Source organism: Mobula hypostoma (genome assembly GCF_963921235.1).
Source record: "Mobula hypostoma chromosome 22 unlocalized genomic scaffold, sMobHyp1.1 SUPER_22_unloc_1, whole genome shotgun sequence".
NCBI lineage: Eukaryota > Metazoa > Chordata > Chondrichthyes > Myliobatiformes > Myliobatidae > Mobula > Mobula hypostoma.
The window spans coordinates 167216-179958 of record NW_026948152.1 but is presented as its reverse complement, the minus strand read 5'-3'; the positions used below and the strand labels follow the sequence as shown (position 1 = coordinate 179958).

At 61.7% G+C, this 12743-nt stretch overlaps 1 protein-coding gene across 2 annotated transcripts in view; it reads right to left on the bottom strand.

The window, feature by feature from the left end:
• LOC134341304 (inactive rhomboid protein 2-like) overlaps positions 1 to 12743 on the bottom strand; it is a 103440-nt gene that overhangs the window by 75409 nt on the left and 15288 nt on the right. The window lies entirely within an intron of this gene.

The window sequence follows — 12743 nt, the reverse complement described above, 5'->3', positions numbered from 1 at the left end:
CCAGTGTGAGCCCTGCCCCAATATCAACCCGAACCTGAACCCATCCCAGTGTCCAGTCCAAGTGTGAGCCCTGCCCCAATCTCCACCCGAACCCGAACCCCACCCAGTGTCCAGTCCCAGTGTGAGTCCTGCCCCAATATCCACCCAAACCCCTCCCAGTAACCATTCCCAGTCTGAGCCCTGCCCCAATCTCCACCCAAACCCCTCCCAGTGTCCAGTCCCAGTCTGAGCCCTGCCCCAATATCCAGCCAAACCCCTCCCAGTGTCCAGACCCAGTGTGACCCCTGCCCCAATGTCCACCCGAACCCGAACCCCTCCCAGTGTCCAGTCCCAGTGTGAGCCCTGTCCCAATCTCCACCCGAACCCGAACCCCTCCCAGGGTCCAGTCCCAGTCTGAGCCCTGCCCCAATCTCCACCCAAACCCCTCCCAGTGTCCAGTCCCAGTCTGAGCCCTGCCCCAATATCCACCCGAACCCCTCCCAGTGTCCAGTCCCAGTGTGAGCCCTGCCCCAATATCCACCCGAACCTGAACCCATCCCAGTGTCCAGTCCCAGTCTGAGCCCTGCCCCAATCTCCACCCGAACCCGAACCCCACCCAGTGTCCAGTGCCAGTGTGAGTCCTGCCCCAATATCCACCCAAACCCCTCCAGGTGACCAGTCCCAATCTGAGCCCTGCCCCAATCTCCACCCAAACCCCTCCCAGTGTCCAGTCCCAGTCTGAACCCTGCCCCAATATCCAGCCAAACCCCTCCCAGTGTCCAGGCCCAGTGTGAGCCCTGCCCCAATATCCACCCGAACCTGAACCCATCCCAGTGTCCAGACCCAGTGTGAGCCCTGCCCCAATATCCACCCGAACCCGAACCCCTCCCAGTGTCCAGTCCCAGTGTGAGCCCTGTCCCAATCTCCACCCGAACCCGAACCCCTCCCAGGGTCCAGTCCCAGTCTGAGCCCGGCCCCAATCTCCACCCAAACCCCTCCCAGTGTCCAGTCCCAGTCTGAGCCCTGCCCCAATATCCACCCGAACCCCTCCCAGTGTCCAGTCCCAGTGTGAGCCCTGCCCCAATATCCACCCGAACCTGAACCCATCCCAGTGTCCAGTCCCAGTCTGAGCCCTGCCCTAATCTCCACCTGAACCCAAACCCCACCCAGTGTCCAGTCCCAGTGTGAGCCCTGCCCCAATGTCCACCCGAACCCGAACCCCTCCCAGTGTCCAGTCCCAGTGTGAGCTCTGTCCCAATCTCCACCCGAACCCCAACCCCTCCCAGGGTCCAGTCCCAGTCTGAGCCCTGCCCCAATCTCCACCCGAACCCGAACCCCTCCCAGGGTCCAGTCCCAGTCTGAGCCCTGCCCCAATCTCCACCCAAACCCGAACCCCGCCCAGTGTCCAGTCCCAGTGTGAGCCCTGCCCCAATCTCCACCCGAACCCGAACCCGAACCCATCCCAGTGTCCACTCCCAGTGTCAGTCCTGCCCCAATCTCCACCTGAACCCGAACCCCTCCCAGGGTCCAGTCCCAGTCTGAGTCCTGTCCCAATCTCCACCCAAACCCCTCCCAGTGTCCAGTCCCAGTCTGAGCCCTGCCCCAATCTCTACCTGAACCTAAACCCCTCTCAGTGTCCAGTCCCAGTCTGAGCCCTGCTCCAATGTCCACCCGAACCCCTCCCAGTGTCCAGTCCCAGTGTGAGCCCTGCCCCAATATCCACCCGAACCTGAACCCATCCCAGTGTCCAGTCCCAGTGTGAGCCCTGCCCCAATATCCACCCGAACCCGAACCCATCCCAGTGTCCAGTCCCAGTGTGAGCCCTGCCCCAATATGCACCCAAACCCCTCCCAGTGACCAGTCCCAGTTTGAGCCCTGCCCCAATCTCCACCTGAACCCAAACCCCTCCCAGTGTCCAGTCCCAGTCTGAGCCCTGCCCCAATATCCACCCAAACCCATCGCAGTGTCCAGTCCCAGTGTGAGCCCTGCCCCAATATCCACCCGAACCCGAACCCCTCCCAGTGTCCAGTCCCAGTGTGAGCCCTGTCCCAATCTCCACCCGAACCCGAACCCTCCCAGTGTCCAGTCCCAGTGTGAGCCCTGCCCCAGTATCCACCCGAACCCATCCCAGTGTCCAGTCCCAGTGTGAGCCCTGCCCCAATTTCCACCCGAACCCGAACCCCTCCCAGTGTCCAGTCCCAGTCTGAGCCCTGCCCAAATCTCCACCCAACCCGAACCCATCCCAGTGTCCAGTCCGAGCCCTGCCCCAATCTCCACCCGAACCCATCCCAGTGTCCAGTCCCAGTCTGAGCCCTGCCCCAATCTCCACCTGAACCCATCCCAGTGTCCAGTCCGAGCCCTGCCCCAATCTCCACCCGAACCCATCCCAGTGTCCAGTCCCAGTCTGAGCCCTGCCCCAATATCCACCCAAACCCATCGCAGTGTCCAGTCCCAGTGTGAGCCCTGCCCCAATATCCACCCGAACCCGAACCCCTCCCAGTGTCCAGTCCCAGTGTGAGCCCTGTCCCAATCTCCACCCGAACCCGAACCCTCCCAGTGTCCAGTCCCAGTGTGAGCCCTGCCCCAGTATCCACCCGAACCCATCCCAGTGTCCAGTCCCAGTCTGAGCCCTGCCCTAATCTCCACCCAAACCCGAACCCCTCCCAGTGTTCAGTCCCAGTCTGAGCCCTGCCCCAATCTCCACCCAAACCCGAACCCATCCCAGTGTCCAGTCTGAGCCCTGCCCCAATCTCCACCCGAACCCGAACCCATCCCAGTGTCCAGTCCCAGTCTGAGCCCTGCCCCAATCTCCACCCGAACCCGAACCCATCCCAGTGTCCACTCCCAGTGTCAGTCCTGCCCCAATCTCCACCTGAACCCGAACCCCTCCCAGGGTCCAGTCCCAGTCTGAGTCCTGTCCCAATCTCCACCCAAACCCCTCCCAGTGTCCAGTCCCAGTCTGAGCCCTGCCCCAATCTCTACCTGAACCTAAACCCCTCTCAGTGTCCAGTCCCAGTCTGAGCCCTGCTCCAATGTCCACCCGAACCCCTCCCAGTGTCCAGTCCCAGTGTGAGCCCTGCCCCAATATCCACCCGAACCTGAACCCATCCCAGTGTCCAGTCCCAGTGTGAGCCCTGCCCCAATATCCACCCGAACCCGAACCCATCCCAGTGTCCAGTCCCAGTGTGAGCCCTGCCCCAATATGCACCCAAACCCCTCCCAGTGACCAGTCCCAGTTTGAGCCCTGCCCCAATCTCCACCTGAACCCAAACCCCTCCCAGTGTCCAGTCCCAGTCTGAGCCCTGCCCCAATATCCACCCAAACCCATCGCAGTGTCCAGTCCCAGTGTGAGCCCTGCCCCAATATCCACCCGAACCCGAACCCCTCCCAGTGTCCAGTCCCAGTGTGAGCCCTGTCCCAATCTCCACCCGAACCCGAACCCTCCCAGTGTCCAGTCCCAGTGTGAGCCCTGCCCCAGTATCCACCCGAACCCATCCCAGTGTCCAGTCCCAGTGTGAGCCCTGCCCCAATTTCCACCCGAACCCGAACCCCTCCCAGTGTCCAGTCCCAGTCTGAGCCCTGCCCAAATCTCCACCCAACCCGAACCCATCCCAGTGTCCAGTCCGAGCCCTGCCCCAATCTCCACCCGAACCCATCCCAGTGTCCAGTCCCAGTCTGAGCCCTGCCCCAATCTCCACCTGAACCCATCCCAGTGTCCAGTCCGAGCCCTGCCCCAATCTCCACCCGAACCCATCCCAGTGTCCAGTCCCAGTCTGAGCCCTGCCCCAATATCCACCCAAACCCATCGCAGTGTCCAGTCCCAGTGTGAGCCCTGCCCCAATATCCACCCGAACCCGAACCCCTCCCAGTGTCCAGTCCCAGTGTGAGCCCTGTCCCAATCTCCACCCGAACCCGAACCCTCCCAGTGTCCAGTCCCAGTGTGAGCCCTGCCCCAGTATCCACCCGAACCCATCCCAGTGTCCAGTCCCAGTCTGAGCCCTGCCCTAATCTCCACCCAAACCCGAACCCCTCCCAGTGTTCAGTCCCAGTCTGAGCCCTGCCCCAATCTCCACCCAAACCCGAACCCATCCCAGTGTCCAGTCTGAGCCCTGCCCCAATCTCCACCCGAACCCGAACCCATCCCAGTGTCCAGTCCCAGTCTGAGCCCTGCCCCAATCTCCACCCGAACCCAAACCCATCCCAGTGTCTAGTCCCTGTGTTCGCCCTGCCCCAATGTCCACCTGAACACAAACCCATCCCAGTGTCCAGTCCCAGTCTGAGCCCTGCCCCAATCTCCACCCAAAACCGAACCCATCCCAGTGTCCAGTCCGAGCCCTGCCCCAATCTCCACCCGAACCCGAAACCCTCCAAGTGTCCAGTCCCAGTCTGATCCCTGCCCCAATCTCCACCCAAACCCATCCCAGTGTCCAGTCCCAGTCTGAGCCCTGCCCCAATGTCCACCCAAACCTGAACCCATCCCAGTGTTCAGTCCCAGTCCGAGCCCTGCCCCAATCTCCACCCGAACCCAAACCCGTCCCAGTGTGAGCCCTGCACCAATCTCCACCCGAACCTGAAACCCTCCCATGTTCCAGTCCCAGTCTGAGCCCTGCCCCAATAACCACCCGAACCCGAACCCCTCCCAGTGTCCAGTCCCAGTGTGAGCCCTGTCCCAATCTCCACCCGAACCCGAACCCCTCCCAGGGTCCAGTCCCAGTCTGAGCCCTGCCCCGATCTCCACCCGAACCTGAACCCGAACCCATCCCATTGTCCAGTCCCAGTGTGAGTCCTGCCCCAATCTCCACCTGAACCCGAACCCCTCCCAGAGTCCAGTCCCAGTCTGAGCCCTGTCCCAATCACCACCCAAACCCCTCCCAGTGTCCAGTCCCAGTCTGAGCACTGCCCCAATCTCCACCTGAACCCAAACCCCTCGCAGTGTCCAGTTCCAGTCTGAGCACTGCCCCAATCTCCACCCGAACCCGAACCCCCCCCAGTGTCCAGTCCCAGTGTGAGTCCTGCCCCAATATACACCCAAACCCCTTCCAGTGACCAGTCCCAGTCTGAGCACTGCCCCAATCTCCACCCGAACCCCTCCCAAGGTCCAGTCCCAGTCTGAGCCCTGCCCCAATGTCCACCCAAACCCCTCCCAGTGTCCAGTCCCAGTCTGAGCCCTGCCCCAATATCCACGCGAACCCCTCCCAGTGTCCAGTCCCAGTGTGAGCCCTGCCCCAATATCCACCCGAACCCGAACCCCTCCCAGTGTCCAGTCCCAGTGTGAGCTCTGTCCCAATCTCCACCCGAACCCCAACCCCTCCCAGGGTCCAGTCCCAGTCTGAGCCCTGCCCCAATCTCCACCCGAACCCGAACCCCTCCCAGGGTCCAGTCCCAGTCTGAGCCCTGCCCCAATCTCCACCCAAACCCGAACCCCGCCCAGTGTCCAGTCCCAGTGTGAGCCCTGCCCCAATCTCCACCCGAACCCGAACCCAAACCCATCCCAGTGTCCACTCCCAGTGTCAGTCCTGCCCCAATCTCCACCTGAACCCGAACCCCTCCCAGGGTCCAGTCCCAGTCTGAGTCCTGTCCCAATCTCCACCCAAACCCCTCCCAGTGTCCAGTCCCAGTCTGAGCCCTGCCCCAATCTCTACCTGAACCTAAACCCCTCTCAGTGTCCAGTCCCAGTCTGAGCCCTGCCCCAATGTCCACCCGAACCCCTCCCAGTGTCCAGTCCCAGTGTGAGCCCTGCCCCAATATCCACCCGAACCTGAACCCATCCCAGTGTCCAGTCCCAGTGTGAGCCCTGCCCCAATATCCACCCAAACCCAAACCCATCCCAGTGTCCTGTCCCAGTGTGAGCCCTGCCCCAATATCCACCCAAATGCGAACCCCTCCCAGTGTCCAGTCCAAGTGTGAGCCCTGTCACAATCTCAACCCGAACCCGAACCCCTCCCACTGTCCAGTCCCAGTGTGAGCCCTGCCCCAATATGCACCCAAACCCCTCCCAGTGACCAGTCCCAGTTTGAGCCCTGCCCCAATCTCCACCTGAACCCAAACCCCTCCCAGTGTCCAGTCCCAGTCTGAGCCCTGCCCCAATATCCACCCAAACCCATCGCAGTGTCCAGTCCCAGTGTGAGCCCTGCCCCAATATCCACCCGAACCCGAACCCCTCCCAGTGTCCAGTCCCAGTGTGAGCCCTGTCCCAATCTCCACCCGAACCCGAACCCTCCCAGTGTCCAGTCCCAGTGTGAGCCCTGCCCCAGTATCCACCCGAACCCATCCCAGTGTCCAGTCCCAGTGTGAGCCCTGCCCCAATCTCCACCCGAACGCGAACCCCTCCCAGTGTCCAGTCCCAGTGTGAGCCCGGCTCCAATCTCCACCCGAACCCGAACCCCTCCCAGTGTCCAGTCCCAGTCTGAGACCTGCCCAAATCTCGACCCAACCCGAACCCATCCCAGTGTCCAGTCTGAGCCCTGCCCAAATCTCCACCCAACCCGAACCCATCCCAGTGTCCAGTCCGAGCCCTGCCCCAATCTCCACCCGAACCCATCCCAGTGTCCAGTCCCAGTCTGAGCCCTGCCCCAATCTCCACCTGAACCCAAACCCATCCCAGTGTCCAGTCCCAGTCTGAGCCCTGCCCTAATCTCCACCCAAACCCGAACCCCTCCCAGTGTTCAGTCCCAGTCTGAGCCCTGCCCCAATCTCCACCCAAACCCGAACCCATCCCAGTGTCCAGTCTGAGCCCTGCCCCAATCTCCACCCGAACCCGAACCCATCCCAGTGTCCAGTCCCAGTCTGAGCCCTGCCCCAATCTCCACCCGAACCCAAACCCATCCCAGTGTCTAGTCCCTGTGTTCGCCCTGCCCCAATGTCCACCTGAACACAAACCCATCCCAGTGTCCAGTCCCAGTCTGAGCCCTGCCCCAATCTCCACCCAAAACCGAACCCATCCCAGTGTCCAGTCCGAGCCCTGCCCCAATCTCCACCCGAACCCGAAACCCTCCAAGTGTCCAGTCCCAGTCTGATCCCTGCCCCAATCTCCACCCAAACCCATCCCAGTGTCCAGTCCCAGTCTGAGCCCTGCCCCAATGTCCACCCAAACCTGAACCCATCCCAGTGTTCAGTCCCAGTCCGAGCCCTGCCCCAATCTCCACCCGAACCCAAACCCGTCCCAGTGTGAGCCCTGCACCAATCTCCACCCGAACCTGAACCCCTCCCATATTCCAGTCCCAGTCTGAGCCCTGCCCCAATAACCACCCGAACCCGAACCCCTCCCAGTGTCCAGTCCCAGTGTGAGCCCTGTCCCAATCTCCACCCGAACCCGAACCCCTCCCAGGGTCCAGTCCCAGTCTGAGCCCTGCCCCGATCTCCACCCGAACCTGAACCCGAACCCATCCCATTGTCCAGTCCCAGTGTGAGTCCTGCCCCAATCTCCACCTGAACCCGAACCCCTCCCAGGGTCCAGTCCCAGTCTGAGCCCTGTCCCAATCACCACCCAAACCCCTCCCAGTGTCCAGTCCCAGTCTGAGCACTGCCCCAATCTCCACCTGAACCCAAACCCCTCCCAGTGTCCAGTTCCAGTCTGAGCACTGCCCCAATCTCCACCCGAACCCGAACCCCCCCCCCAGTGTCCAGTCCCAGTGTGAGTCCTGCCCCAATATACACCCAAACCCCTTCCAGTGACCAGTCCCAGTCTGAGCACTGCCCCAATCTCCACCCGAACCCGAACCCCTCCCAAGGTCCAGTCCCAGTCTGAGCCCTGCCCCAATGTCCACCCAAACCCCTCCCAGTGTCCAGTCCCAGTCTGAGCCCTGCCCCAATATCCACCCGAACCCCTCCCAGTGTCAAGTCCCAGTGTGAGCCCTGCCCCAATATCCACCCGAACCTGAACCCATCCCAGTGTCCAGTCCCAGTCTGAGCCCTGCCCTAATCTCCACCTGAACCCAAACCCCTCCCAGTGTCCAGTCCCAGTGTGAGCACTGCCCCAATATCCACCCGAACCCGAACCCCTCCCAGTGTCCAGTCGCAGTGTGAGCTCTGTCCCAATCTCCACCCGAACCCCAACCCCTCCCAGGGTCCAGTCCCAGTCTGAGCCCTGCCCCAATCTCCACCCAAACCCGAACCCCGCCCAGTGTCCAGTCCCAGTGTGAGCCCTGCCCCGATCTCCACCCGAACCCGAACCCGAACCCATCCCAGTGTCCACTCCCAGTGTGAGTCCTGCCCCAATCTCCACCTGAACCCGAACCCCTCCCAGGGTCCAGTCCCAGTCTGAGTCCTGTCCCAATCTCCACCCAAACCCCTCCCAGTGTCCAGTCCCAGTCTGAGCCCTGCCCCAATCTCTACCTGAACCTAAACCCCTCCCAGTGTCCAGTCCCAGTCTGAGCCCTGCCCCAATGTCCACCCGAACCCCTCCCAGTGTCCAGTCCCAGTGTGAGCCCTGCCCCAATATCCACCCGAACCTGAACCCATCCCAGTGTCCAGTCCCAGTGTGAGCCCTGCCCCAATCTCCACCCGAACCTGAACCCCCACCAGTGTCCAGTCCCAGTGTGAGTCCTGCCCCAATATCCACCCAAACCCCTCCCAGTGACAAGTCCCAGTCTGAGCCCTGCCCCAATCTCCACCCGAACCCCTCCCAGTGACCAGTCCCAGTCTGAGCCCTGCCCCAATCTCCACCTGAACCCAAACCCCTCCCAGTGTCCAGTCCCAGTCTGAGCCCTGCCCCAATATCCACCCAAACCCCTCCCAGTGACCAGTCCCAGTCTGAGCCCTGCCCCAATCTCCACCTGAACCCAAACCTCTCCCAGTGTCCAGTCCCAGTCTGAGCCCTGCCCCAATATCCACCCAAACCCCTCCCAGTGACCAGTCCCAGTCTGAGCCCTGCCCAATCTCCACCTGAACCCAAACCTCTCCCAGTGTCCAGTCCCAGTCTGAGCCCTGCCCCAATATCCACCCAAACCCGAACCCATCCCAGTGTCCAGTCCCAGTCTGAGCCCTGCCCCAATATCCACCCAAATGCGAACCCCTCCCAGTGACCAGTCCCAGTCTGAGCCCTGCCCCAATCTCCACCTGAACCCAAACCCCTCCCAGTGTCCAGTCCCAGTCTGAGCCCTGCTCCAATGTCCACCCAAACCTGAACCCATCCCAGTGTCCAGTCCCAGTCTGAGCCCTGCTCCAATGTCCACCCAAACCCGAACCCATCCCAGTGTCCAGTCCGAGCCCTGCCCAAATCTCCACCCAAACCCGAACCCATCCCAGTGTCCAGTCCCAGTCTGAGCCCTGCCCCAATCTCCACCCGAACCCAAACACATCCCAGTGTCTAGTCCCTTTGTTCGCCCTGCCCCAATCTCCACCCGAACCCCTTCCAGTGTCCAGTCCCAGTCTGAGCCCTGCCCCAATACCCACCCAAACCCAAACCCCTCCTGGTGTCCAGTCCCAGTGTGAGCCCTGCCCCAATATCCACCCAAACCCAAACCCATCCCAGTGTCCAGTCCCAGTGTGAGCCGTGCCCCAATCTCCACCCAAACCCGAACCCCTCCCAGTGTCCAGTCCCAGTCTGAGCCCTGCACCAATCTCCACCTAAACCCAAACCCATCCCAGTGTGCAGTCCCAGTCTGAGCCCTGCCCTAATCTTCACCCAAACCCGAACCCCTCCCAGTGTCCAGTCACAGTCTGAGCCCTGCCCCAATCTCCACCCTAACCCGAACCCATCCCAGTGTCCAGTCCGAGCCCTGCACCAATCTCCACCCGAACCCGAACCCATCCCAGTGTCCAGTCCCAGTCTGAGCCCTGCCCCAATCTCCACCCGAACCCGAACCCCTCCCAGTGTCCAGTCCCAGTGTGAGCCCTGCCCCAATATCCACCCAAACCCGAACCCATTCCAGTGTCCAGTCCCAGTCTGAGCCCTGTCCCAATCTCCACCCGAACCCATCCCAGTGTCCAATCCCAGTCTGAGCCCTGCCCCAATCTCCACCCGAAACCAAACCCATCCCAGTGTCTAGTCCCTGTGTTCGCCCTGCCCCAATCTCCACCCGAACCCGAACCCCTCCCAGTGTCCAGTCCCAGTGTGAGCCCTGCCCCAATCTCCACCCAAACCCGAACCCCTCACAGTGTCCAGTCCCAGTCTGAGCCCTGCCCCAATCTCCACCTGAACCCAAACCCATCTCAGTGTCCAGTCCCAGTCTGAGCCCTGCCCTAATCTCCACCCAAACCCGAACCCCTCCCAGTGTCCAGTCCCAGTCTGAGCCCTGCACCAATCTCCACCCAATCCCGAACCCATCCCAGTGTCCAGTCCGAGCCCTGCCCGAATCTCCACCCGAACCCGAACCCCTCCCAGTGTCCAGTCCCAGTCTGAGCCCTGACCCAACATCCACCTGAACCCGAACCCATCCCAGTGTCCAGTCCCAGTCTGAGCCCTTCCCCAATCTCCACCCGAACCCATCCCAGTGTCCAATCCCAGTCTGAGCCCTGCCCCAATCTCCACCCGAACCCAAACCCATCCCAGTGTCTCGTCCCTGTGTTCACCCTGCCCCAATCTACACCCGAACCCGAACCCCTTCCAGTGTCCAGTCCCAGTGTGAGACCTGCCCCAATATCCACCCAAACCCATCCCAGTGTCCAGTCCCAGTGTGAGCCCTGCCCCAATATCTACCCAAACCCATCCCAGTGTCCAGTCCCAGTGTGAGCCCTGCCCCAATCTCCACCCAAACCCCTCCCAGTGTCCAGTCCCAGTCTGAGCCCTGCTCCAATGTCCACCCAAACCTGAACCCATCCCAGTGTCCAGTCCCAGTCTGAGCCCTGCTCCAATGTCCACCCAAACCCATCCCAGTGTCCAGTCCGAGCCCTGCCCAAATCTCCACCCAAACCCGAACCCATCCCAGTGTCCAGTCCCAGTCTGAGCCCTGCCCCAATCTCCACCCGAACCCATCCCAGTGTCCAATCCCAGTCTGAGCCCTGCCCCAATCTCCACCCGAGCCCAAACCCATCCCAGTGTCTCGTCCCTGTGTTCACCCTGCCCCAATCTCCACCCGAACCCGAACCCCTTCCAGTGTCCAGTCCCAGTGTGAGCCCTGCCCCAATATCCACCCAAACCCAAACCCCTCCTGGTGTCCAGTCCCAGTGTGAGCCCTGCCCCAATATCCACCCAAACCCAACCCAGTGTCCAGTCCCAGTGTGAGCCCTGCCCCAATCTCCACCCAAACCCCTCCCAGTGTCCAGTCCCAGTCTGAGCCCTGCTCAAATGTCCACCCAAACCTGAACCCATCCCAGTGTCCAGTCCCAGTCTGAGCCCTGCTCCAATGTACACCCAAACCTGAACCCATCCCAGTGTCCAGTCCGAGCCCTGCCCAAATCTCCACCCAAACCCGAACCCATCCCAGTGTCCAGTCCCAGTCTCAGCCCTGCCCCAATCTCCACCCGAACCCAAACCCATCCCAGTGTCTAGTCCCTGTGTTCGCCCTGCCCCAATCTCCACCCGAACCCCTCCCAGTGTCCAGTCCCAGTCTGAGCCCTGCCCCAATATCCACCCAAACCCAAACCCCTCCTGGTGTCCAGTCCCAGTGTGAGCCCTGCCCCAATATCCACCCAAACCCATCCCAGTGTCCAGTCCCAGTGTGAGCCCTGCCCCAATCTCCACCCAAACCCGAGCCCCTCCCAGTGTCCAGTCCCAGTCTGAGCCCTGCCCCAATCTCCACCTAAACCCAAACCCATCCAAGTGTCCAGTCCCAGTGTGAGCCCTGCCCCAATCTCCACCCAAACCCGAACCCCTCCCAGTGTCCAGTCCCAGTCTGAGCCCTGCCCCAATCTCCACCCAAACCCCTCCAAGTGTCCAGTCCCAGTCTGAGCCCTGCTCCAATGTCCACCCAAACCTGAACCCATCCCAGTGTCCACTCCCAGTCTGAGCCCTGCTCCAATGTCCACCCAAACCCGAACACATCCCAGTGTCCAGTGTGAGCCCTGACCCAACATCCACCGGAACCCGAACCCATCCCAGTGTCCAGTCCCAGTCTGAGCCCTGCCCCAATCTCCACCCGAACCCATCCCAGTGTCCAATCCCTGTGTTCACCCTGCCCCAATCTCCACCCGAACCCGAACCCCTTCCAGTGTCCAGTCCCAGTGTGAGCCCTGCCCCAATATCCACCCAAACCCAAACCCCTCCTGGTGTCCAGTCCCAGTGTGAGCCCTGCCCCAATATCCACCCAAACCCAAACCCATCCCAGTGTCCAGTCCCAGTGTGAGCCGTGCCCCAATCTCCACCCAAACCCGAACCCCTTCCAGTGTCCAGTCCCAGTCTGAGCCCTGCCCCAATACCCACCCAAACCCAAACCCCTCCTGGTGTCCAGTCCCAGTGTGAGCCCTGCCCCAATATCCACCCAAACCCAAACCCATCCCAGTGTCCAGTCCCAGTGTGAGCCCTGCCCCATTCTCCAGCCAAACCCCTCCCAGTGTCCAGTCCAAGTCTGAGCCCTGCTCCAATGTCCACCCAAACCTGAACCCATCCCAGTGTCCAGTCCCAGTCTGAGCCCTGCTCCAATGTCCACCCAAACCCGAACCCATCCCAGTGTCCAGTCCGAGCCCTGCCCAAATCTCCACCCAAACCCGAACCCATCCCAGTGTCCAGTCCCAGTCTGAGCCCTGCCCCAATCTCCACCCGAACCCAAACCCATCCCAGTGTCTAGTCCCTGTGTTCGCCCTGCCCCAATCTCCACCCGAACCCCTTCCAGTGTCCAGTCCCAGTCTGAGCCCTGCCCCAATATCCACCCAAACCCAAACCCCTC